The sequence below is a fragment of the Rattus norvegicus genome, chromosome 17, assembly GCF_021556685.1.
Source record: "Rattus norvegicus strain SHRSP/BbbUtx chromosome 17, alternate assembly SHRSP_T2T, whole genome shotgun sequence".
Classification (NCBI taxonomy): domain Eukaryota; kingdom Metazoa; phylum Chordata; class Mammalia; order Rodentia; family Muridae; genus Rattus; species Rattus norvegicus.
In genome coordinates, this window is record NC_141550.1 from 26,399,514 (window position 1) to 26,412,153 (window position 12,640).

Below are 12,640 nucleotides of genomic sequence, written 5' to 3' on the forward strand. Positions count from 1 at the left end.
GTGGGCTTGCCCACAGGAACCTTTGAGCACTGGAATTATTGGGTCTTCTTCTAAATATATTTTCTTAACTACTCTAATTCTGTATGTGTTGAACACATGTATACTTTTGTTTTTGTGTTGTTTGTCCTGCTGGAAAGAGCAAGACAAACAACCTCCATCCTCCTCACCAAGACTACAGACACAACTGCTCCTCCTGCCCCATTACAGTAATGGACCATCCCAAACAAAATATACACCTCAGTGTTAGGGTTATTTAAAAGATGAAGGACAAAGTATTAAAACCTAGAGACTTCTTTTTTTTTGGTTCTTTTTTTTTTTTTTTTTTTTTTTTCGGAGCTGGGGACCGAACCCAAGGCCTTGCGCTTCCTAGGCAAGCGCTCTACCACTGAGCTAAATCCCCAACCCCAAACCTAGAGACTTCTAAAAGGTATATAAACAAGTGATTATCACATCAAAGACAGACATCAGGAGGCAGACCAAACGTCACATGTTCACATACAAGGTAATCATGCTCAGAGTACAATAACATTAAAGGCTTCCGTGTGTACTCTGGCCACATCCTGTGACTGCCCAGGTCTTTTGGGGGGCTGTTTGTATTTGGGGGCTGTTGTTGTTGTTGTTGTTGTTGTTGTTGCTGTTTTGATGAGCCAAAAGTGTGTGCCTATATGACATTTTCTCACACACATATCACCACCACCACTGATCTCTTCCTCTGTAATACATGACACTCAACCTCTTCCAAGTGCCTTAGTTTGAGATTTTACACTGTTGGGAGTCTTCCTTTTAATCCCTTGATGAATACAAACTCTGTGTCAGTCTGCTTCCGATGCCAAAGCAAAACGCCACAGACTGAGTGGTTTATAAACAATGGAATTTAACTCTCACGGTTCTGGAGGCTGAGAAATCCCAGATCAAGGGACCCGTGTACTCTGTGTCTGGTGGGAAATTTCTGGTTCATGGATGTTCTTGCTGTGTCCTCACACGGTGGGAAGGATGAAAAACAAGCTTCTTCTCTAAGGGCGCTAATAGTATTCATGAGGCGCCATCCCTGAGACCTAATCATTCTCCAGCTTCATCTCTTAATATGTCACTTCAGGGGTTAGGATTCCAAATTTGTTGGGGACACAAATGTTCAGAGCACAGCATGCTCTCTCAAGCTTCCTCTTCCTCTTTTCCTTTCCCATGAAGAATGGTCTGCATGTGCTGACTCCACTTTAACTTCTTCAAACTGGCTTCTACCATCATGGACCAAAAGTAGCCTTAGCCCGTGAAAGCCAAGAGCTTGGCAAATTTCTCATAGAAACTAACACACACGACCCACCCCTCTTCTTAAAACAGTCTTGCCTCCTGACTTGAATGAAGCCCTCTTCTTCTGGTCCCTTTCCCTCTCCTCTTTCCAGAGCATCCATTCTTCTACCAGCAGGCACAACAGACCTGAAATCCAAATTGTATCTCTGTTCAGCATCTTCCAATGGTCTCCTAAAGCACTACCAATCTTCACGGCCTCGACAACCATGCTACAACATTGTCGTTCACTGTGGGCTTGTTACCCTTAGGCTCCTTCTACCTCCTAAGGTCCCAGGATCCTGCCTCAGGAACTAGGCCTTTACTCTGTTCTTTCCTTCTGAAATAACCACCCCAATCCCTACCTTAATGTCTCTGTCACTCCCTCCAAAAAGCTTTGCCTAACTCTGGATAACTCTCTAGTAACAATTGCTCACCATGCCCTCTACAGTTTTCCCCATAGTGTTTAGCATAGTTTAACCAGCTGATGCAACGTGTCTATAGGTCCTCTACCTATGGATTCAACCACTTGTGAATCAAAAATATTCAGGAAAAAACTCTGCATCTGTACTGAACATGTACAGATGATTTTTAATCTTAATTTCCTAAGTAACACAATACAGATTGTATTAGGTGTTATAAGTCATTAAACATAGTTTCAATACACAAGAGGGTAGGAACAGGTTCTCTGAAAATACTATACCATTTTACAGAAGGGTTTTGTGCATGGGGGGATCTGGTATCCAAGGGGAGTCTTGGTACCAACTCCCAATGGACCACTGCATTTATTATGTGTGTATAACTAAAACGTTAAAAACTAAAATGTTTGCTGTTTGCAAACAACTTTGTAATTGTCAAGAAGTCAAAGTCCATGTGTATTTTCCCCAGGACCCAGTATCCTTTGTGACTCTCAGGAGATGCTCAATGTATCTGTCAACTAAAGTGTTGATAGAGGTATTATGGTTCAGTGGGTAGAGCATTTTGAATGATGTGCTAAGACCTTGGGGTCCATCTCTAGTACCACAGGGGAGCAGGGGAGATAATGAATATTTTTAAATAAAATGTATCTGCTGAGTATAGTGACTCGTTCTCTTGGAATACAGGTTCTCCAATTTGAAAACAATTCATTCATATTTTTGAAATTTTTTCTTCAAAGAAAATGTTTGTTTTTAATAATTTTGAGGAGAGAATAATTACACTTAATTAACACTAAGAGAAGTCCTATGAGGATTGAATAGGAAAAGAAATAGTACATAGGCTGTACACTGTAACATGCTAAATAAATCTAGTTATGGGACTGGGTTTGATTCATTAGCATCTTGTAAAAAGAAATAGACCAATTGACTCCTCACTGCAAACACACAGAGGGCAGACACTTTCATTTGAAGCTCACACATTCCACTGGGGGCAGATTCTGAAAGAATCTGCTTGGAGAGGGGGTATTTATTTATGCAACGATTGGATTCATTTATTGAGAGCCTCCCATTGGGATGCGAGCCCATGGACATCTTAACTTTCGTTGCTACACGCAAGACACCAGAGACCATCAAATGCAGAATGAACATATCTCCTAGACAAACGGATTCCTTTGTTGCTGCTACACTAAAAGGACAGCTAGCTCAAGCTCATTCCTGTCTGTGACTCCAGTTCCAAGGGATTTGACACCCTCACCAGTTCATATTAAAGTGCAGGGCATTTGAGTTAAGGAGCCAGGCTCTATTTCCTTTCGAGGCTTTTGAAATTGTCGGCTTTTTAAAAACCACACTGTCCTCATCAGAAGAGATGAGGTGGGAAATTGATAAAAAATCTACCCAAGAGAGGTTTCAGCTCAGCCCCTGATAATCCAAGTATCACCCTGGGTGCCAGCTACTTCTCTCTTTTAAAATAAGGTGCTTGTTTCTCCTCCTGGACACACTGTAGTAAGTACATCTATTGCTATATATTCCTTCTACACAGGCAGTCATCAGGATGCAATTTTCCAAAACTAGCTTGCTAATTCAAAAGATTATCCTTCAGAGTTGTGTATTTATGAAATCACACTAAAAGGACATCCATAAAACTGGCAACCCAGGTCAACTGAGTGGCACTGTGGGTTATTTTCTGCCAAGACATTTTCAGTTTACAGATCCTGCGTATACAGGCATCACCGAGTGTCATCCTGATGTCTAACACGTGCTTCATAACTGTCAAAAATGTGATAAACCTGTCAGAAGTCCACAGAGGGAGCTGCAAATCCGTGAGGCTTCCCAACGTCAGCGTAGCCAGTGGCAGCCTGAACGCCGCAAAAGCTTAGCATGAAGAAAGTAAGAACCCCACCTGGTATCACTCTGTAAATGTACAGAATTATTCTCCAAGCAGTAAATAACTGCTAACCCTTTCTGTTCTTATTTTGAAATTGTATATATCTATCTATAAAAATATAATATATACATATATAATTTTAAATGAAAAAGTAATGCCCTTAATTTAAACTGAGGAGACTTATGCTTCCTTTTGTGTTGTTCTCCCCCCCCCCCCCCCTCTCTCTCTGGAACTGTCCTGGAACTCACTCTGTAGACCAAGCAGGCCTTGAACTCAGAGAAACCTGCCTGCCTGCCTGCCTGCCTCTGCCTCCCAAGTGCTGAGACTAAAGGCATGTGCCACCTCTGCCCGTGTGTGTGTGTGTGTGTGTGTGTGTGTGTGTGTGTATGTATGTATGTATATATGACATTCAAATCTCAATTCACTTTCACAAACTGAATATTCATAAAAAACCAGCACCGGGTCTAGAAAATATGGTGAACCCCTCCTCCCAAGTTCCCTTCCAGAAACTCCTAACAAGTTCTAGAAATCTATCCCATGAATGACCAATGACTTGACTTCTAACACTCTAATTTTACCTGGTTTCGTGTTTTATATACAAGGAGCAAAGCCAGCAGTGGTAGCTCATGTCTGTAAGCGTGGCTTAGCCTTTGGGAGGCTGAAATAGGAGGATTGCCATGAATTCAAGGCCAGCCTGGGCTATAGAGTACATGAGTCTCACTCAGGTTAGTCTGGATTAGAGTCAGACCTTGTCTCTAAAGAAATGAAATTAGATAGATAGACAGATGGATGGACAGTATGCTAATTTGTATCTGGCTGTATTCCTAAACTCCACGGTTTATACATCTTATTAATATGTCTACAATCAAAAACTCTGCCATTTCCATTTGATAATCCAACAAATATTTACTGAGCTCATACATGCCAGGAACAAGTGAATCTTTCTCACAGATAACATTTTACTGTCCATCTGTTTATAGAAACTCAACAAGTAAAATTTTAGTTTATCAACATGTCTTTCAAAGTTAACTGCTCTTCCAAACCAAACGTCAACAATTTAAAAGATAATCTAAAAATCATTATCTACATAAGGACAGAGGAAGCATTTCTTTCTTTAAATAAACACAATTTCCATTTACTCCAAAATCCCCAGTTTGCTTAATGGTCTCCGTGTTACTGCCCTGACATTTAGCGATTGGAATAATGTTTTTAGGATTCAAGAATCCAAATTTCTTGGAGCAGTCATTTCTGTGATCTGATTTGTTCTCCATAGCATGGTGACTCAAAGGAAATATTGAATCTAGGTTCGAATCCCGGTTCTGCCATTAATCTGCCATGTGACCTTAGCTTCCTTGGACTGTGTACTTTCTTCATCTACAAATAAGATGGTGAACCTACACTACGAGGTTTCTGCAGGGTCTCCCTCAAACCCTGCTGGGGAGATGGCCCAGTGGTTAGGAGTCCTTGAAACTCTTCCATTCCCAGCACCCCTATCTGGTGGCTCACAACTTCGAGAGACCATGACGCTTGAATCTCAATATCCCTTTTAAGTGTACCACGTGACCTGCTTTCCTCCCACTGGGTTCTGCCTCTTGAAGGTACCACCACCTCTCAGTGCTACAGCCTGGAAACGGAGCCTTTAGACCAAGGGCCTTCGGAGGGTGTTTCAAAACTAAACTGAGACAGAAGAAAGGTCTAAATTGGTGCCACATTTTCAGTTATCTTCAAGTGAGAATAGAAGACCCATGTCTGGCCTCGGCAGTGCTCAGTAACAAACAATGGGCAGACTTAACAGAACGCAGACTGCAGCTGTGTTCCCAGGGAGAGACTGATCCATCAGAAACGTTTCTCTCTCTCTCTCTCTCTCTCTCTCTCTCTCTCTCTCTCTCTCTCTCTCTCTCTCTCTCTTTCTGTCTCGCTCTTGCTCTCTCTGAGACAGGGCCTCATGTAGCCCACGTTGGCCTTAAACTTACTTTGTAGCCAAGGATGGCCTTGGATTCCTGGTCCTCCGGGAGAGACGGTTAAGAGCACTTACTGGTTCGATTCTCAGCACCTCTGTGGCAGCTCACTACCGTCTAACTCCACTTCCAGGGAATCTGACGCCCTCTTCTGGTACCCACAGGCACTGCATGCATGAGTTGCGGACATACGGGCAGACAAAACACCCACACACATTTAAAAACATAAACTTCTACTTAGTACAGATGAAAAGCTTTTTTTTTTTTTCTGTATCCTCCTTCCTATTGCTCCTGTATGGGAAGGCTGGGGTGTTTGTCAAATTTAAGCAATAAATAGTAAAATGAGAGAGGGCTAAGGACACAACTCATTAGGGTGTTTATCTAGGTTCTACTCCCGCGGCATTGTAATGTGTAAGTAAATGACAGGGAAAAATGAAGGTAAAATTCCAGAGGATGTTTATAATGCTAATAAACAAACGACAAGATTCCCTGCTGAAGCCCGGGCCTACTTTCCATTTGGTCTGAACTCCTAGACTCATTTTAGGAACAGCAAGGGGGAAAAGCCAAAACAGACATAGAAGCAGTTGACGGAGCTCCTGTCTTTATCACGTGGGGAGGTGCAAACATTTAAATCAACCCCTATCCTATTTTTGGGTTTATTTGAGGGAGAAATATATCAACACAGACTTTTTTTTTAAAGTCTGAAAAGGCAGTCACTACTTACGTAAAATAAACATCCAAGAAGGAAAGCTCCCAGCCTGAGCCTGCAGCGGGCTCTGAGGAAGGTGTTGACGTAACTCAGAGATTCCATCTGCCAAGTGACAGCCCGGCTCGTGTGTGTGTGTGTGTGTGTGTGTGTGTGTGTGTGTGTGTGTGTGTGTGCAGGGAAGACCGGAAAGGTAAGCAACAAGACACATTGCGTAATGACCCACGGGGGAGAAAAGGTGCTTTCTGGGGCTGAGGTCTTTCAACTCCGAATTCTTGCTTCAGTGGTTCTGTGAGTCACAGCTGTGCTCCGCGTTGGCATGAACCAAAAGAACATGACTAACTGCAAAAGGTGACAGGGTTTTGGCCAGTTTTTTATGGCCACACAGCAGTACCTTTCTGTCGAGTGGAAATGTAACATTTACTTGTAGGAGAAACCTTTCTCGGGCGGGTTCAGATTCAACGCTGTCTGAGGCGCATGCGTCCTTTCGACTCTGCTGCAAGCCAGAGGGGGGACTTGCTGGGGTATGAAGAAACCTCGGGCAAAGAGCTTGCCTGTCTTAGAGAGGGTCCGGACATCCTAGGCCGGACACAACCTCTAACGGAGAGAATGAAACACTCCGCGGCAGCGATGTAAATGAGCCCCACATCTGATTTCCATTAGAAAACATAAACCCTTTTCAGAATCTTTTCCTTGTCTGCCCTCTCCTTCCCCCCAAATGGCACTACAGAGCACTTCACTTTTTCCAATCATACAGTGATATTTGGAAAGTTCCATTTGCTTCCATTAAGAAAAATACAGAGAAGGAAAAAAATACATAATAAGCATCTATCATTCTGTACGTGAGGCTTGCTTGGTTATGGGATTTCCCCTCTCTTTCCCACGAAAACAAAAAAACAGAAAAGGTCCTGTGTGTTACATGAGTAATTTGGGTATCATAAGGGGCCAGCCTGCTTTCCCCTAAACAAATGGTTTCTATGCTCAAATATTGCTTCTCTTTGCAATGGCTCAACCAGGGTCCATTTTTGTCTCTATCTTTCTTTTATCCTCTGTTGTCATTTAATTCAGTTTATCTTATAGCGAGGATATGGATTAACTTTTGATTAGCTTACAGTCAGTGGAGAGGCAAAAGCAGGTGGCACCAGACGTCGTTCATGCCCCATTAGAAAATCTAGGATGAGTAACCATAGGAATCGGAGAATCGCAGACTAAGTCTGACAACTATCTTGGCTTCTGCAGTACTGGGGCGGGAAAGCTCGTGTGCTTCTCTGCCTCGGTCGGCTTATCTCACTTAACAGCGTGGCCTCCAGCTCCGTCACGTTCCTGTTAATGGCCTGACTTCATTTGTTTCTTTTCTTCGTTCATTCGTTTTTACCTTTGAGAGGTTGGTGAACCAGTTCTCAACACACAGAGCCTGGGCTGTCCACAGACCCCTGAATGGTAGGACTATAGCACACAACACCACGCCAAGTTTTATTTTATTGTCTCTGTTGTTGTTGTTGTTGTTATGAATATGAATGTTCTGCCAACATGTATGTCTGTGCTCTGTGTGTGCCTGGTGCTTTTAGAGGCCAGATATGGGCCTTGAATCCCTTGGAACTGGAGTTATAGATAGGTGTGAGCCACTATGTGGGTGCTGGGAATCAAACCTGTGTTCTCTGGAAGGACAGCCAGTGTTTTTAACTGCTGACTCCTCTGTCTAGCCACTTTTATTCTTTTAATGGATAAATAATGGTTATATATATATATATATACATATATATATATATACATAGTTGTATATATATTTATCTGTCATTCCTGTACCTTAACTGGAGCATTCGGCTGTCCTAAAGAAAATCTATATTGAACATACAGTGCATACCTGGAATCCCAGTAAGTAGGAAGCTGAGACAGGAGGATTAATGAGGCTAAACAAAAGGAAGACCAAAGTATTTATTCTGATCTAACCATAGTAGGTTGTATATGTGAGATAATACAGTAATAATAATATATATATATATCAATTTCTTTTAAACCTCTAGTAAAATAACTGGTATTAGTATCCCAAAGGGAATCTCAATGTTTCTAAAGAGTACTGTTGAAACAGGATTGGGCTAGCTGAGGTCAGAAATGCCATCTTGAGTAAGTATTCAAATCAAATACCTAAAGGGGATGGCGGAGTTAATTGGCACCGCTCTGTTTACAGTCTGCTCTTTCTGAGGCAAAGACCCCATGCAGGAGAGTGCGTTGAACATTGAAGATCTAAATTCTAGACTGTCCAAGTGTAAAGCAGGTACTAAAAGGCAGAGAGAAGACTGGAGAACCAGAAAGGCCAGAGACGATACAAGGCCTAAACCTATACGTTAGTCATTCTTCAAGAGAATTAAGAAACCATTGAAGGTGCTGTAAACAGTGGGTGGCAATCACACCTTGGTTTTACATTTGTCATATAAGCTAATGGTTGTGTGTAAATAAATAAATAAATAAATAGCTACTCAAGGGTACCCCCCAAATGAGTTATTGCCTGAGTTACTGATTACTACATGAAAACCCCTAGCAACATATGTTGAGAATAAACTCGGTCCATGCCAGATTCTTAGCAAAGGCAGACAATGATTCTTGTCTTCATGGTTACAGAAAACTGACCAAACCCTGGTAACGTTCTTCATTAGTCATGTTGGTTTGAGCCAATTCTGACCCACCTGTTTCCAAAACACTGGGGTGGTGCTCTAGCAAGACTGGAGCAAAGCCCTCAATGAGCCAAGGAGCCCAAAGGAGCCCTGGATGCTCCACACAGAAGCCCTGGATGCCCCACAAAGGAAAACACAAAGACAGAAGACAAATTCCCAAGGCTAGAGGCCAGTTCACAATATGCTACTTGGAGACAGTCTCTCTGAAGGTTGTGTCTGTTCTCCTTTTTCTTGGACAGAAGGGCTTCAGTTCCTCCAGAGTTATAGGGCATGCCATTCTCAAATGGAATTCCTCGTGAGCTTCCACTATTTACCCTTCCTATATCCCTGCCCAACACCTTGAAGTTTTGACTTCTAGCATCTCTGCATTTCTTGTTCAATTCCTTCTAGCTAAAACCTCCTGAGTCAGCCCCATAGCATATCCTGCCATTGGAGGGGGTAAATAAAATTTGAAGGGCAAAGTGCTTCTAAACAGTTTCACTTTTTTTCCCCTCAAGAGCCAGTGAGATTGCTCAGCAGGAAAAGCTACTTGCTACCAAGCCTAGCAACCTGAGATGGAACTCTGGGACTGACAAGGTAGAAGACAGAACAAACTCTGGCAAGTTGTCCTCTGACCTCCACATATGTGCATGTGCCCCCTGCCCAGATACACACGATAGATAGGTAGATGGATAGATGGATGGATGGATGGATGGATAGATAGATAGATAGATAGATGTGAAAACATTTCTAAGAATGAAAAGGAATAAGCAAGGCCCTCCTTCCTAAGTCTAAACACAAAAGGAGTCCCTATAGAAATGTCCAGTGTCTCTGTGAACATACACACACACACACACACACACACACACACACACACACACACAATCCATCAAAGCAAGCATGTACTCAAGAGATATCAAAGAGAACACTCTTGGCACGGTGCTGGGAGCCACAATCATGCTTACAACTGCTGCTATTAAAATAATCCCTCGGGGCTGGCGAGATGGCTCAGCAGAAACAGGAGACTGCCTCCAAGATTGATGATTCAAGTTCTAGCCTCAGAATCCACATGACAGAAGGAAAGAATCAACTTCTTCAAATTGTCCTCTGACCTCTACTTGCATGCCATGGTGCATGTGTCCACACATACACACACAAAGTAAATGTGACTTAAAAAAAAAAAAACCTTTCAGCCCAGCTCTCTGCCTCCCTGGTTAGAAGTTAGTTTGTCTCCCACATCACCTGGCTCACGATAGAACAAGGCCCAAGACTTATCCAGAATTGTTGCCTTTATGAGGATCTTTGTCTTATAATAGATTACTACAGTCATAGACATATCAGGACACTTGTGGGACCTAGGCATTGTTGATCTCCTGAGCCCCGTAAATAAAAAGAGAAAACACATGTTATTCATTTCATAAATGTTTATTGTGTCCATCTAGAGGGCTGGGCGCCTCATGGATGAGAAAACAAGCCTCAAAGGTGCTGTCGCTCTTGAGTTTTTGAGATAGTAGGGAAGTGTGGTGATGGTGCTCATGGTCCATGCATGGCAAAGGTGTATGAATTATGCATACATGTGTATATCTGTCCATCCTTCAATAGACACAGTGGATAGCCAAGTCTGTGTTAGTTGTGGGTATGTTGCTATAAAGAGACACGATAACCAAGGTGACTCTTATGGAAAAAAGCATTTAATGGAGGGGTTGCTTATAGTGTCAGAGGCTTAGCCCATCATGGTGGTGGAAAGCATGGATGGACACAGGCAGACATAGTGCTGAAGAAATAGCTGAGAGTTCTACACCCTGACCCACAGGCAACAGGGAGACTCTGGGCTTGGCATGGGCTTTTGAAACCTCAAAGCCCACTCTACAGTGGCACACTTCCTCCAACAAGGTCACACCTTGTAATCCTTTTAATCCTTTCAAACAGTTCCAGTCCCTGTGACTTAGCATTCAAATATATGAGCCTATGGGAACCATTTTTTCTTCAAACCACCACAAAGTCCCTTACTGGAAATTGCACATTATTACAAATGTGCTTAACACCTATGCACATCTTCCGGTATGTCTTGTAATTTAAAAATTCTTACTTATTCAACTATTTATTTATTTATTTGTGTGTGTGTGTGTATGTGTATGTGTGTGTGCACGAAAGAGTGCATGCACACGGGCACCAGCGTGCCACTGACTGTGTGTGATGGTCAGAGGATGTGTTTCAGGAGCCAGTTTTCTCTTTCCACCTCATTTTGAGTCAGGGTCTTGGTTGTTTCGGTAGTTGTGCTTCATAGTGGCCTGAGCACTTATCCCGCCTCCGATCTTGCCATACAGGGCCAGAGACTTCGGAAACCCATCTGCATCTGACCTTTTATGTAGATCCTGGTGACAACTCATATTGTCAGTCTTGCATGGCAAAGTCCTTTTGCCTACCGAGCTATCGCTCCAGCCCCTCCTGTCTTCAATCAGCTTAGATGACTCCCCTAATGGAAATTGAGCACTACATAAATAGTTGCCATACTGTATTTCCTAGGAAATAATGACAAGAAAAAAATCTGTATATATTAGGAACAATGAAGCTTTTTCTTTAATATTTTGTATCTTTTTTTTTAAAGTAGAACGTGCAGGGGCAAGAGTGCTTCTGTATCTATAAATTATATCTTGCAACTGTATCAGTATGAGACAAATGCTACATATACAAAGACAACCTTTGGTCCTAAAGTTCATCTTTCTCTTCAGTTTTAAAAGAAATGAAAAGATCTCTCTGGAACCCAAAGAAAACAGAGGCCTCCTAGAGTGTACCTACTCTATAAGATCCCATTACTGCAATGCCTTGTCTCACACAAACATATGTTCAGCAATGCTTGGCCCAAGCATGCAGGTGGCCTGCACATGCAGAGCTCTGAGTGCACCTTTGTTATACACTTAGATGATGCTTCATTGTGCAAATAGCACGGTCACACCTCACATCACCCTATGAGCTCTCAAAGAAAGGGCTTCTTTGGTGCAGGTTTTTCTCCGCGCCCTGAGAAAGGTACTTAGCACTCAAGAGGGTCTCTGAACGCTGCCAAGCTGATGACAGGGCTCAGCTGTGATACAGCTACACTCTCTGAGGTAGATGTGTCTGGGCTCCACACTCAGAGCCATCCCATGTGGATGTCATTAGGCAGACTGACGAAGAACAACAGGGCTGGATCTGGACTCTCCGTGTGATGCCATGCAAGTTGTGCAGAAGGGAGAGTCTCCTCGCCTTTCAAGTTTCTGTTTCCCCACCATAAAATAGAGGGTGACAGAACTGTGGTAAAAGCCAAAGAAGACACCACAGGGAACTTAGGCTGGAGCCTGGTACATAACCCGTCTGTCTATAACTGCATTTATGGTGTGTCTCCTCATCTGCAACCAGAAATAAGCAAGTTTGTACTGTCATTGTGGAAACAGGGTGAGGTGATAATGACTGGTGTGCTTTCTTGAGATACAGCAAGAGAGTGTCAAGACAGCATAAAACACAGATGACCTAAGTCTGTGTCCCAGCTCCAAAACTCACTAGATGAATGCTATGGTTTAGGTCTTGGGGTACCTTCAAAAGAGCCATGCACTGAAGGCTTGGTCCCCATAGTAGAAGCACTGGAAGGCGGTAAAGCTTGAAGATGTGGGACCTACTCTCCACAAGATGGAACCCATATCTGGCACTGTTATCAGGGCCAAGAACCTGTTGCTGGACAGGTCATAGTCCCTAGGGAAGAGCTA

At 42.9% G+C, this 12,640-nt stretch overlaps 1 protein-coding gene across 4 annotated transcripts in view; it reads right to left on the minus strand.

The window, feature by feature from the left end:
- Positions 1-12,640, minus strand: part of Bmp6 (bone morphogenetic protein 6) — a 255,105-nt gene that overhangs the window by 166,838 nt on the left and 75,627 nt on the right. The window lies entirely within an intron of this gene.